The sequence below is a fragment of the Rattus norvegicus genome, chromosome 13, assembly GCF_036323735.1.
Source record: "Rattus norvegicus strain BN/NHsdMcwi chromosome 13, GRCr8, whole genome shotgun sequence".
NCBI lineage: Eukaryota > Metazoa > Chordata > Mammalia > Rodentia > Muridae > Rattus > Rattus norvegicus.
This window is the reverse complement of record NC_086031.1, coordinates 14,198,624-14,211,603: the sequence shown is the minus strand read 5'-3', so window position 1 is coordinate 14,211,603 and position 12,980 is coordinate 14,198,624. Positions and strand designations below refer to the sequence as shown.

The window sequence follows — 12,980 nt, the reverse complement described above, 5'->3', positions numbered from 1 at the left end:
CAATAGTCCCAAATAATATAACTTGCCTCTTCCCTCAGCGGGACTCTGACCAAGCAAGTGAAAGATCTGTAGAATAAGAACTTCAAGTCTCTGAAGAAGGAAGTTGACAAAGATCTCAGACGATGGAAAAAAGTCCTATTCCCATAGGCTGGTAGGAATAATATAGTTAAAATGACTATCTTGCCAAAAGGATTACCCAGAGTCAAACAATCCCCATCAAAATTCCAACTCAATTCTTTATAAAGTTAGAAAGAGCAATTTGCAAATTCATTTGGAATAACAAAAAACCCAGGATCAAGAAAACCATCCTCAACAATAAAAGAACTTCTGGTGGAATCATCATCCCAGACCTCAACCAGTATCACAGAGCAATAGTGTCAAAAACTGTATGGTATCGGTACAGAGGTAAGCAGGTAGATTAGTGCAATAGAATTTTTTAAGTGATTTTACCGTTATTTTCTTCACGTTACGCCAATCATTAAATTTCACAGTGAATTCTGGGGTGGGGCAGAAGGAAGGCATCATTCACAGCAATGGTTGGCCTTACTGGGGGAACTGGAGTAGCATGGACAGCCCTGCTGTCAGGTAGGTGATGTTCCGAGAGCCGGAGGGCTGGTAAGCAATGTCCTCAGCTGCTTCCAGTGTTTGCAGCTCGATCAGGCCATCACCGCAGGTGGCCAGTGAGTTGGCGATCAGCTCGGTCGCCTTGGAATCCCCCTCAGCAGAGATGATGGCTGCCTTCTGCTGTTCAGCGTTTTTCACTACAAATCTGGCTCTCTGCTTCCTGCTGAGACACCTGTTTGGCTTCCACCACCTCTGTGAACTCCTTCCCGAAGGTCAGATGTTTCAGATAGGTCATCCAGGATGAGCCCAAATGTTGCTGCTCACTCTGTGAGGTCATCGCTCACCTGCCCGGAGACGAGACCAGCTCTCGCTGGGTAATCAATTCTCCAGCATCGAATCGAGCCACCACCGACTTGAGGATCTTTGTGGTGATAGATGGCAGCACCCACTCATCATAGTCCTTGCCAATGCTGGTGTAGATACGAGGAAGCTGGCTGGTCACTGGCCAGAAAAGGGTCCGTAGTGTGATGTTGATATTCTGCAAGTCTTTGCTACCAGTGATGATGGGTACAATCCGTGCTCCAGAGCGGCAGTCAAAGATGATTGGCTTCTGTACCCAAGGGATGAGAAAGTGAGACCCTTCCCCTCCCACAATGTCCTGTATGCCACGGAATCGGTCGAAGATGACAGCTCTGTGTCCAGCATCCACTTTGTATAAACCAGAGTTCACCACGACTCCTGCAACTGCTAAAGCCAGGCCAAACTTTCCGATGGACTAAAACACTTTGGCAGCCATGACTCCTTCTGTTGCTTCCACTCACACCTGTTTCCACTCTGACCTCCACATTAGTGGAATAGAATTTAAGAACCAGAAATGAACCCACACACCTATGGTCACTTGATCTTTGGCAAAGGAGCAAAAATGTTCCCGTAGAAAAGAGATAGCAGTTTCAACATATGGTACTAGATCAACTGGAGGTCAGCATGTAGAAGAATGCAAATTTACCCATTCTTATCGCCCTTTACAAAGCTTAAGTCCAAGTCGATCAAGGACCTCCACATAAAACCAGATACAGTAAAACTGATAGAAGAAAAATTGGGGAAGAGCCTGGAGCATATGGGTACTGGGGAAATCTTCCTGAACAAAGTATTAATGGCTTATGCTCTAAAATTGCAAATCAACAAATGGGACCTTATAGAACTGTAAAGCTTCTCTAAGGCAAAGGCTACTGTCATTAGGACAAAAGAGGAACCAACAGATTGGGAAAAGATCGTTACTAATCCTATATCCAATAGAGGGCTAATATCCAAAATATAAAAAGAGCTCAGACTCCAGAGAAAAAAGAGTTAGACTCCAGAGAGTTAATAATAATAATACTATTAATAATGAGATACAGACCTAAACAAAGAATTCTCAGCTGAGGAATAACAAATGGCTGAGAAGAACCTAAAGGAATGTTCAACATTCTTTTTTTTTTAATCAGGGAACTGCAAATCAAGTCACCCCTGAGATTCTACCCCATACCAGTCAGAATGGCTAAGATCAAAAACTCCGGAGAAAACAGATGCTGGCAAAGATGTGGAAAAAAAGAGGAACTCTCCTTAATTGTTGGTGAGATTGCAGACTGGTACAACCACTCTAGAAATCAATCTGGAGGTTCCTCAGAAAATTGTCCATGGTACTACCTAAGGATTCGGCTATACCTTTTCTGGGCATACACCCAAATATGCTCCAACATATAGCAAGGATACATGCTACACTATGTTCATATCAGCTATATTTATAATTGCCAGAAGCTGGAAAGAACTCAGACAAAAAGATACAGAAAATATGTTGTATCTACACAATGGGATACTACTCAGCTATTCAAAACAATGAATTCATGAAATTCATTTGCAAAGGATGAAACTAGAAAAAATCCCAAGTAAGGTAACCCAATCACAAAAGAACACACAGCATGATCTCACTGATGAGTGAATGTTAGCCCAAATACTCTGATTACTGAAGATACAATCCACAGAGCACAGTAAGCTCAAGAAGAAGGATGACCAAAGTGCAGATAATTCAGTCCTTCTTAGAAAAGGAACAATAATATTCATAGGAGGAGATATGCAGACAAAGTATGAAGCAGAGACTTAAGGAATGGCCATTCAGAGACTGCCCCACATGAGAATCCAGCCCATATACATACAGCCAGCAAATCCAGATACTACTGCTGATGCCAATAAGTGTATGCTGAGAGGACCCTGATATAGCTGTCAGCCAGACCTTGTCAAATACAGAGGTGAATGCGAGCAGTGAACCATTGAACTGAGAATGGTGTCCCTGTTGGAGTAATTAGAGAAAGTATTGAAGGATCTGAATGGACTTGCAACCCCATAAAAACAACAATACCTGCCAAGGTTGTATCCCACAGTGTAGGGGAATGTCAGGGGAAGACTAGAAGAGGGATGGTTGGGGAAGGGAACACCCTTATCAAAGAATGGGAAGGGATGGAATGGAGGCTTATGGCCAGCAAACTGGGAAAGAAAATAACATTAGAAATGTAAATAAAAAAGTCTAATAATAAAAAAAGAGAAAAAAAGGAAAAGAAAAATAAGCTAATCTCTTTGAGAAATGCATCATGTAGCTTAATACACATGTTTATTTTAAAATTAAAAGATCGTTTTAATGGCATCAAAATTTTTAAAATTATTAAAACATAATCTGGTACGTTTGTCAGTAATAAGTTACACTATGGAATTATTTTCATATTAATTAATTGCAAATATATTTAAACATACTACTTGGCTCATGTACTTGTTTACAAAAATACTATAAGTATTTTTATATTTTCCCTTTTCTGTGTTGTGTGTATAGCATATATGTCTATTTATGTGTGTATGTGTATAAACTATGAGCTATTAACATGTTTAGGAGCACTTGCACTTGCTGCTTTTGTAGAGGACCATGGTTCTGTTATCAGTACCCACATGTTGGCTCAGAAACACATAAAACCAGTCTCAAGGAGCTGATACGGAGTTCTGACTTCCAGAGCACAGGCACTGTGCATATATATATATATATATATATATATATATATATATATATATATATGCACTTGAGCATTCATACACATAAAATTCAATAAATTTATCTTTAAAAGATTTTGTAAGGATCTATGATTGCTACAAGGCTTCTAGATTTCTAACATGTGACCTTTCTTCTAAGGAATATCAACTCATTATATCTAGTAAGTGACAGTGTGTCAAATATAAACAGAGCCACAATCAAGTAATTACTGAAAGGTTGAAAGCATGTGTGCATTCATTTTATATAGATATAGTATAGATATGTATACTTCCTACATAATGAAGAGGCATAAATTTGTGTTTGTGATACTTATATGTATTTAAGAATAAACCTTATTAATTTTAAGGATTAACATGTTAGAAGGTGTGATAATCTAAGTTGTTTTTGCCTTTTTCTATGCATTGAATATGCAAGCAGAATACTGAATTTTGTCATACTAATTTATTTCCTTTTTAAAATACATTGTGCTATGTGTTCCTGAAAGATAGTGTAGGGAGTGGCTAAAGATGGCGCCGACATCCGGTGGTCGTTTGTGGTAAACACCTACAGCGCATGTGTTGGCAGACCCCCAGCACCTACAAGGCCAGGGTGATATTCATGCTAAATAGGTATTTCATGCTCCACCAATCCCCAGTGGACAAATTTACAGCCACAGCCTGTCTTGTATTTAAGGCGAGTGCCTTTGTTCCCCGGGGTCCCCGTACTATCAATGAGGTGTTCCTACAATAAAGGCTGATTGAGAAGGATCCAACGGTGTTGCGTCTTCCTTGCTGGTCGAGGTGGGCGCAACAAGATAGTACCAAATTTTGTTTCATTAATTTTTAATGAATAGAATTAAATATCTATCCATCTATTTTATATATTATATTATGTGCTAAAAATTATCTTTTGTAAATGTATTCATGCTGATGTGCTCCTAAAATAATTTTCTTTATTCCTGCACTATATTGAATCATGAAACATAAAATTTATTCAGCAATATTTTTAGTGGTACAAAGTTCCTGTTGTATACATGCTATATAAAAATTTCTACATCTTTCTTTTATGTCTATAAACACTTTTTTCTAGAGTATGTACATCAAAATAAAATTTATGTGCAAAGGGGTATATTTTTTGTAGGGTAAGAGACCAAGGCATAATCGTTCAATTTCTGGAATTCTTCCAAGCTTCAAGACTTCAACATCCCTGCCTTGCTGATGTAGCATTAATATCTAAACAACATATCAAAGTTTGTGACCAAGCAATATCTTCCACTGTGCTGTAGTTTTTTTAATGGCTCACTGTTCATGCTTTAAAAACCCTATAAAAGCCCTCTCCTCTGCCCAATCTCCTGCTGTCTCTGTTCCTGATCAGAGGCAGTCTCAATTATGCTCTTCTCTAGAATGTGTGAAGATAATTCTTCTCTCGTGTGTGAGGTTAATCTAGTTCTGTAGATTCTAAATGCCTAAATGCTCTTGAGTTGTGAAAACAATAAAACCAAGAATTATTACATTTATTATATTTATCTTATTCTTCCTACTGATTTTGAATGGCAGAGGATGTGCAGAGGACTGAGAGGGCAAAGAATCTTTAGCACACAAAATGACGTTTCAAGTATTTCTACTCCAAAGGTCAAGTACATAATTTGTCATTTTTCTTCTGAAGACATTGAACAAACATTTCTTCAACACACAAAGGGCACTAATGATCAAGCAAAGTCACAACTCCATCTTTTTTTTTTTTCTATTTTTCGCTGCTGGGGACCAAACCCAGGGCTTTGCGCTTGCTAGGCAAGCGCTCTACCACTGAGCTAAATCCCCAACCCCGACACAACTCCATCTAAGATTATTAGTGAAATAGTGTTTATTAGAGCTTTTTAGAGAAATACGAATCAGTGGTTACTGATAGGAGAATAAGTGATCCAAAAGCAACTATAGTGCACACACACACACACACACACAAAAACAAACAAACAAACAAAAAAAAAACTGGAGAGAGCATGCAATAACAGCTTAACAGTGCACTTAAAAACCTTAGATGAGTAGAAGGCAAGAAATAATCAAACTCAGGGATGAAATAAATCAAGTAGAATCAAAAATAATTATACAAAGAATCAAAAAAGCCCAGGAGCTGGTTTTTCGAGAATCAATAAGATAGGTAAACCCCTAGCCAGACATACCAGAGGGCACAGAGAGAACATCAATACTAACAAAATCCTAAATGAAAAGGTAGATGTAAAAGAATCTGAGGAAATTTAAAAAACCATCAGTTCCCACTACAAAATTCTATATTCAAGAAAACTGGAAAATTGGATGAAATGGGAAATTTTCTTGACAGATACCAGGTACCATAGTTAAATCAGGACCAGATAAACTATCTTAACAGTCCCCAACTCCTAAAGATATAGTAGCAATTATCAAAAGTCTCCCAAACAAAAAAAGGAAATGACTTGATGAGTTTAGTTCAGAATTCTATCACACCTTCATGGAAGGCCTCATACGAATATTAAATTAAACCTGGCCCACTTCCTTCCAAAGTGAGTGTTTCTACCACTCTACTGCATGACAGTGTAAACTACAAATGTATTAGACCTTTGGGGTTCATCCTAAAATCCTGCATAATCCTTCAAACATTAACTGACAACTGTGGAGTAGGTGTCATCGCTGTTGTGAAAAGAAAACCCAATAAAAGGAAAGAAAAAAAGAATGAATTGTCAGGCAGCATTGGAATACATTAAGTGAGGTTATAGATTCTTGTGGAGCACATCATAGGTACTAAGAATTGAACCCTGGTCCACAGCAAGAGCAACAAGTGCTCTCAACCATGTGTGGTATGAAGTATGAAATTTCTAAAAGCTCACACATCAACCAAAAATCATTTGCCCATAACTCACATTCTTAAGCTTATGTCAAATACAAATAAAAATGAATATCCCAAAATTTCTGTCTAACAACTTATTTGCTTTCCTTCAAACTGGACACTACTTAATGTACTTGAACATAAAAGGAAATGAAATGATATTGCTACATCAACAGTGTAGGACAAACACAATTAATACAGAGGAAAGTATGAACAAAACGTACAAAGGCATTAGTAAAATTCAGAGACACTATACTCAATTAAATAAACCTAGACAATTTGAGTTTAAGAATATATATATTGTTTCTGGAAATTATACATTGCAAAAACTTAAAATAACTATTTAAGGAGGCGCCCCTGCAGTACAAATGAAGCAGCCGCAATAACTAACTTTAGGGAGGAATTGGGCAGGAGAGGTGCTTATTGGGTAAATGTGATGGCTCCTCTTGTAAAGCATCATAGTTTGTTCACCGTCATCCACATCAAAGAGCTTACAACAGCCTGTAACTCCAGCTCAAAGGAAACAGTGCATCCCTCTGGCCTCTACAAAACCCAACCCCTCTCTCTCTCTCTCTCTCTCTCTCTCTCTCTCTCTCTCTCTCTCTCTCTCTCTCTGTGTGTGTGTGTGTCTCTCTGTCTCTCTGTCTCTCTCTCTCTCTCTCTCTGTCTCTCTCTCTCTCTCACACACACACACACCACAAACATAGAGAATGAGAGAGATTTTTACAAAATAAAATTTTTTAAGAAGAAATAGGATGATAACAATGCTTAGCGGGGTTGGGGATTTAGCTCAGTGGTAGAGCGCTTGCCTAGCAAGCACAAGGCCCTGGGTTCGGTCCCCAGCTCCGAAAAAAAGAAAAAAAAAAAAACAATGCTTAGCTTTGGAAATTCTTGTCCATAATTAGTTGTTCTTACTCATGGTTCATCATGGTAAGAACATGAAGCAAAATAAAGTACCTCACATCACAGCCAAGAAGCAAACAACAAGGAGCTGGAAGAGGGTTAAACCCCAAACATCCTAAAGTCCTAACATTAGGATTCATCTTTATAAGGTTCAAACCTGACAGTGGCACTATTCCCTGGAGTAAACTCTTTTCACAATAACCTTTACTCTACTAAACTGTATAAGTGTAGAGAAACTAAGTTATCCACCTACATGTAAGCAATAGCTTCTTCCTCTTTACTTACTTAATATAGAAGCAATGTGTTCAGTGGTTTCAAGATCCTATAGACTGTAGCCTAGAACAGTGGAATAGAATAAAACAATTTTCTCTGCTTTTTCCAATACATTTTATCACATCAACAAAAATGACCCTAAGACACCGCCTATCCTTTTCTCTCTTTGTCTGTTTCTTCTTACATGTTTTTTATGTTTCTCATATGTTTGTAATGAAATAATTGGGAATTTTTCTTAAAAAGCTAATACTTTAAGAAAAGCTGATACTCTATTTTGCCTATTTTATACGTATAATTGATTGATAAGGCATACTTAGATTTTTTACAGCATAGACAAAAGCTTATTAATATTTTCTTTTTCTATTTTTTCTCATATCTTTCAAGTTTTCAAAACAGAAAGTCATGTTTCTATTTTAGTGTCTCGGTCCTTATACACCCTTGTTTCCCTGTCAATAGCCAGTTTGATTAGTGTAGTTGCTATAGTGATATAAAAATTGAAAAGTGCTAGACTGCATCATTGCTTGTTACCTCTTTAGTTAACAAAATTTTAATGATGTAACTTTAAATATATAATGGTGAGCTTAGGGCTTTTGATAAATTTTAATGTTAAAAAAAATCTTGGAACACTACATTATTTGTGAGTTTGTTGATTATTTAACGCAGTATTTTTTGCAATGCTACTATAATTATAGGGTTACATACAGAGTACACTATATACTGTTATTGTTGTTTGATTATCCTCTGATTTGTTTATAAGTTATGTCTATTCTATCAGGAAAATTTGTTTTTAATACAAAGGATGATTAAATTCTATATGATATAATATACTGGCACTTAGCAAAGAAATTAGTGTGTTATAATCTCACAAATTATGCCAATCCTTGAGTTAGAATAAGACATATTTTTCACTGTTTCAATCATTTATCTCATGCAAGCACATCAAGTGGGTTTGAACATGCAACCCTTAGTTCTACATTAGTTGTTAAATATTATTATTATTATTATTATTTTATTTATAATTATATTATTATTATTATTATTATTATTAAGCAAACATGTGTATATGTTTTCTTACACAAGGTTTGTTCAGTATCCATATATTCGGTAATCCTCAGATAAAGGCAGGCTCCAGTGACATTGACAGATCACTTGAACATTGACAGATCACTTGAAGAGTGTTGATGTATTCATTTTGTCAGTCTCCTCACAGAACATTGCATCAATCAAATGTACAGAACATATTCCTTGATGTGTATGCTCTCAGTGAAAGGAATAAACTGTTTCTAGGATCATTGGAAGGCAGAAAAGCAATATTGAATATCTATTTCACATTTGTATGAATATTTTCTTTTTTATTCCATCTTTATTAAATTGGGTATTTCTTTTCTTTTCTTTTTTTTTAACATGATACACATTTAATAAAACTAACTGGAAGGGGCACTGACTGAATTGTTAAGTGCAATTTTCTCTAGATATGGAAACTTCCATTACTTTTGCCTTAAAAAAAAAAAAGACTTGTTATGTATGTGACACTGTAGCTGTCTTCAGACACACCAGAAGAGGGCATCAGATCCCATTACAGATGGTTGTGAGTCACCATGTGGTGGGATTTGAACTCAGGATGTCTGGAAGAGCAGTCAGTGCTCCCCTTTTTTTTTTTTTTTTATTAACTTGAGTATTTCTTATATACATTTCGAGTGTTATTCCCTTTCCCGGTTACTGGGCAAACAACCCCTCCAACCTCCCCTTCCTTATGGGTGATCCCCTCCCCATCCTCCCCCCATTACCGCCCTCCCCCCAACAATCTAGTTCACTGGGGGTTCAGTCTTAGCAGGACCCAGGGCTTCCCCTTCCACTGGTGCTCTTACTAGGATATTCACTGCTACCTATGAGGTCAGAGTACAGGGTCAGTCCATGTATAGTCTTTAGGTAGTGGCTTAGTCCCTGGAAGATCTGGTTGCTTGGCATTGTTGTATATATGGGGTCTCGAGCCCCTTCAAGCTCTTCCAGTTCTTTCTCTGATTCCTTCAACGGGGATCCTATTCTCAGTTCAGTGGTTTGCTGCTGGCATTCGCCTCTGTGTTTACTGTATTCTGGCTGTGTCTCTCAGGAGCGATCTACATCCGGCTCCTGTCGGTCTGCACTTCTTTGCTTCATCCATCTTGTCTAATTGGATGGCTGTATATGTATGGGCCACATATGGGGCAGGCTCTGAATGGGTGTTCCTTCTGTGTCTATTTTAATCTTTGCCTCTCTATTCCCTGCCAAGGGTATTCTTGTTCCCCTTTTATAGAAGGAGTGAAGCATTCACATTTTGATCATCCGTCTTGAGATTCATGTGTTCTACGCAACTAGGGTAATCCAAGCATTTGGGCTAATAGCCACTTATCAATGAGTGCATACCATGTGTGTTTTTCTGTGATTGGGTTACCTCACTCAGGATGATATTTTCCAGTTCTGACCATTTGCCTACAAATTTCATAAACTCGTTGTTTTTGATAGCTGAGTTATATTCCATTGTGTAGATGTACCATATTTTCTGTATCCATTCCTCTGTTGAAGGGCATCTGGGTTCTTTCCATTTTCTGGCTATTATAAATAAGGCTGCGAAGAACATAGTGGAGCACGTGTCTCTTTTATATGTTGAGGCATCTTTTGGGTATATGCCCAAGAGAGGTATAGCTGGATCCTCAGGCAGTTCAATGCCCAATTTTCAGAGGAACCTCCAGACTGATTTCCAGAATTGTTGTACCAATCTGCAATCCCACCAACAATGGAGGAGTGTTCCTCTTTCTCCGCATCCTTGCCAGCATCTGCTGTCACCTGAGTTTTTGAACTTAGCCATTCTCACTGGTGTGAGGTGAAATAACAGGGTTGTTGATTTGCATTTCCCTGATGACTAGAGATGTTGAACATTTCTTTAGGTGTTTCTCAGCCATTCGGCATTCCTCAGCTGTGAATTGTTTGTTTAGCTCTTAACACCATTTTTTAATAGCATTATTTGTCTCCCTGCGGTCTAACTTCTTGAGTTCTTTGTATATTTTGGATATAAGGCCTCTATCTGTTGTAGGATTGGTAAAGATCTTTTCCCAATCAGTTGTTTGCCGTTTTTTCCTAACCACAGTGTCCTTTACCTTACAGAAGCTTTGCAGTTTTATGAGACCCCGTTTGTCGATTCTTGATCTTGGACCATAAGCCATTGGTGTTTTGTTCAGGAAATTTTTTCCAGTGCCCATGTGTTTGAGAAGCTGCCCTAGTTTTTCATCTATTAGTTTGTGTGTATCTGCTTTGATGTGGAGGTCCTTGATCCACTTGGACTTAAGCTTTTGACAGGGTGATAAGCATGGATCGATCTGCATTCTTCTACATGTTGACCTCCAGTTGAACCAGCACCATTTGCTGAAAATGCGATCTTTTTTCAATTTGATGGTTTTGGCTCCTTTGTCAAAAATCAAGTGCCCATAGGTGTGTGGATTCATTTCTGGGTCTTCAATTCTGTTCCATTGGTCTATCTCTCTGTCTCTGTACCAATACCATGCAGTTTTTAATCACTATTGCTCTGTAATACTGCTTGAATTCAGGGATAGTGATTCTGCCTGATGTCCTTTTATTGTTGAGGATAGTTTTAGCTCTCCTGGGTATTTTGTTATTCCAGATGAATTTGCAAATTTTTCTGTCTAATTCTTTGAAGAATTGGATTGGTATTTTGATGGGGATTGCATTGAATCTGTAGATAGCTTTTGGTAAAATGGCCATTTTTACTATATTAATCCTGCCAATCCATGAGCATGGGAGCGCTTTCCAACTTCTGAGGTCTTCTTCAATTTCTTTCTTCAGAATCTTGAAGTTCTTATTGTACAAATCTTTTACTTGCTTGGTTAAAGTCACACCGAGGTACTTTATATTATTTGGGTCTATTATGAACGGTGTCGTTTCCCTAATTTCTTTCTCGATTTGTTTCTCTTTTGTGTAGAGGAAGGCGACTGATTTATTTGAGTTAATTTTATACCCAGCCACTTTGCTGAAGTTGTTTATCAGCTTTAGTAGTTCTCTGGTGGAACTTTTGGGATCACTTAAATATACTATCATATCATCTGCAAATAGTGATATTTTGACTTTTTCTTTTCCGATCTGTATCCACTTGACCTCCTTTTGTTGTCTGATTGCTCTGGCTAGAACTTCAAGAACTATATTGAATAAGTAGGGAGAGAGTGGGCAGCCTTGTCTAGTCCCTGATTTTAGTGGGATTGCTTCAAGTTTCTCTCCATTTAGTTTAATGTTAGCAACTGGTTTGCTGTATAGGGCTTTTACTATGTTTAGGCCTTGAATTCCAATTCTTTCCAGGACTTTTATCATGAAGGGGTGTTGAATTTTGTCAAATGCTTTCTCAGTATCTAATGAAATGATCATGTGGTTTTGTTCTTTCAGTTTTTTTTATATAATGGATCATGTTGACAGTTTTCCGTATATTATACCATCCCTGCATGCCTGGGATGAAGCTTACTTGATCATGGTGGATGATTGTTTTGATGTGCTCTTGGATTCAATTTGCCAGAATTTTATTGATTATTTTAGCATCGATATTCAGAAGGGAAATTGGCCTGAAGTTCTCTTTCTTTGTGGGGTCTTTGTGTGGTTTAGGTATAAGAGTAAATGTGGCTTCATAGAAGGAATTCGGTAGTGCTCTATCTGTTTCAATTTTGTGGAATAGTTTGGATAATATTGGTTTTAGGTCTTCTATGTATGACTGATAGAATTCTGCACTAAACCCGTCTGGACCTGGACTCTTTTTGGTTGGGAGAACTTTAATGACTGCTTCTATTTCCTTAGGAGTTTTGGGGTTTATCTGTTCCTGATTTAACTTTGGTACCTGGTATCTGTCTAGGAAATTGTCCATTTCCTGCAGGTTTTAAAGTTTTGTTGAATATAGGCTTTTATCCTGAGATCTGATGATTTTTTGAATTTCCTCTGAATTTGTAGTTATGTCTCCCTTTTCGTTTCTGATTTTGTTAAAATGGACACACTCTCTGTGTTCTCTCGTTAGTCTGGCTAAGGGTTCATCTGTCTTGTTGATTTACACAAAGAACCATCTTTTGGTTCTGTTGATTCTTTCTATGGTCTTTTTTGTTTCTACTTGGTTGATTTCAGCTCTGAGTTTGATTGTTTCCTGCCTTCTACTCCTCCTGGGTGTCTTTGCTTCTTTTTGTTCTAGAGCTTTTAGGTGTGCTGTCAAGCTGCTGAAATATGCTCTTTTCTGTTTCTTTCTGCAGGCACTCAGCGCTATGAGTTTTCCTCTTAGCACAGCTTTCATTGTGTCCCATAAGTTTGG

The 12,980-nt window shown here is 37.7% G+C and overlaps 1 pseudogene; it reads right to left on the bottom strand.

The window, feature by feature from the left end:
* Positions 1 to 543: 543 nt before the first annotated feature.
* On the bottom strand, positions 544 to 1,360 carry Phb1-ps16 (prohibitin 1, pseudogene 16; annotated as a pseudogene).
* Positions 1,361 to 12,980: the final 11,620 nt, after the last annotated feature.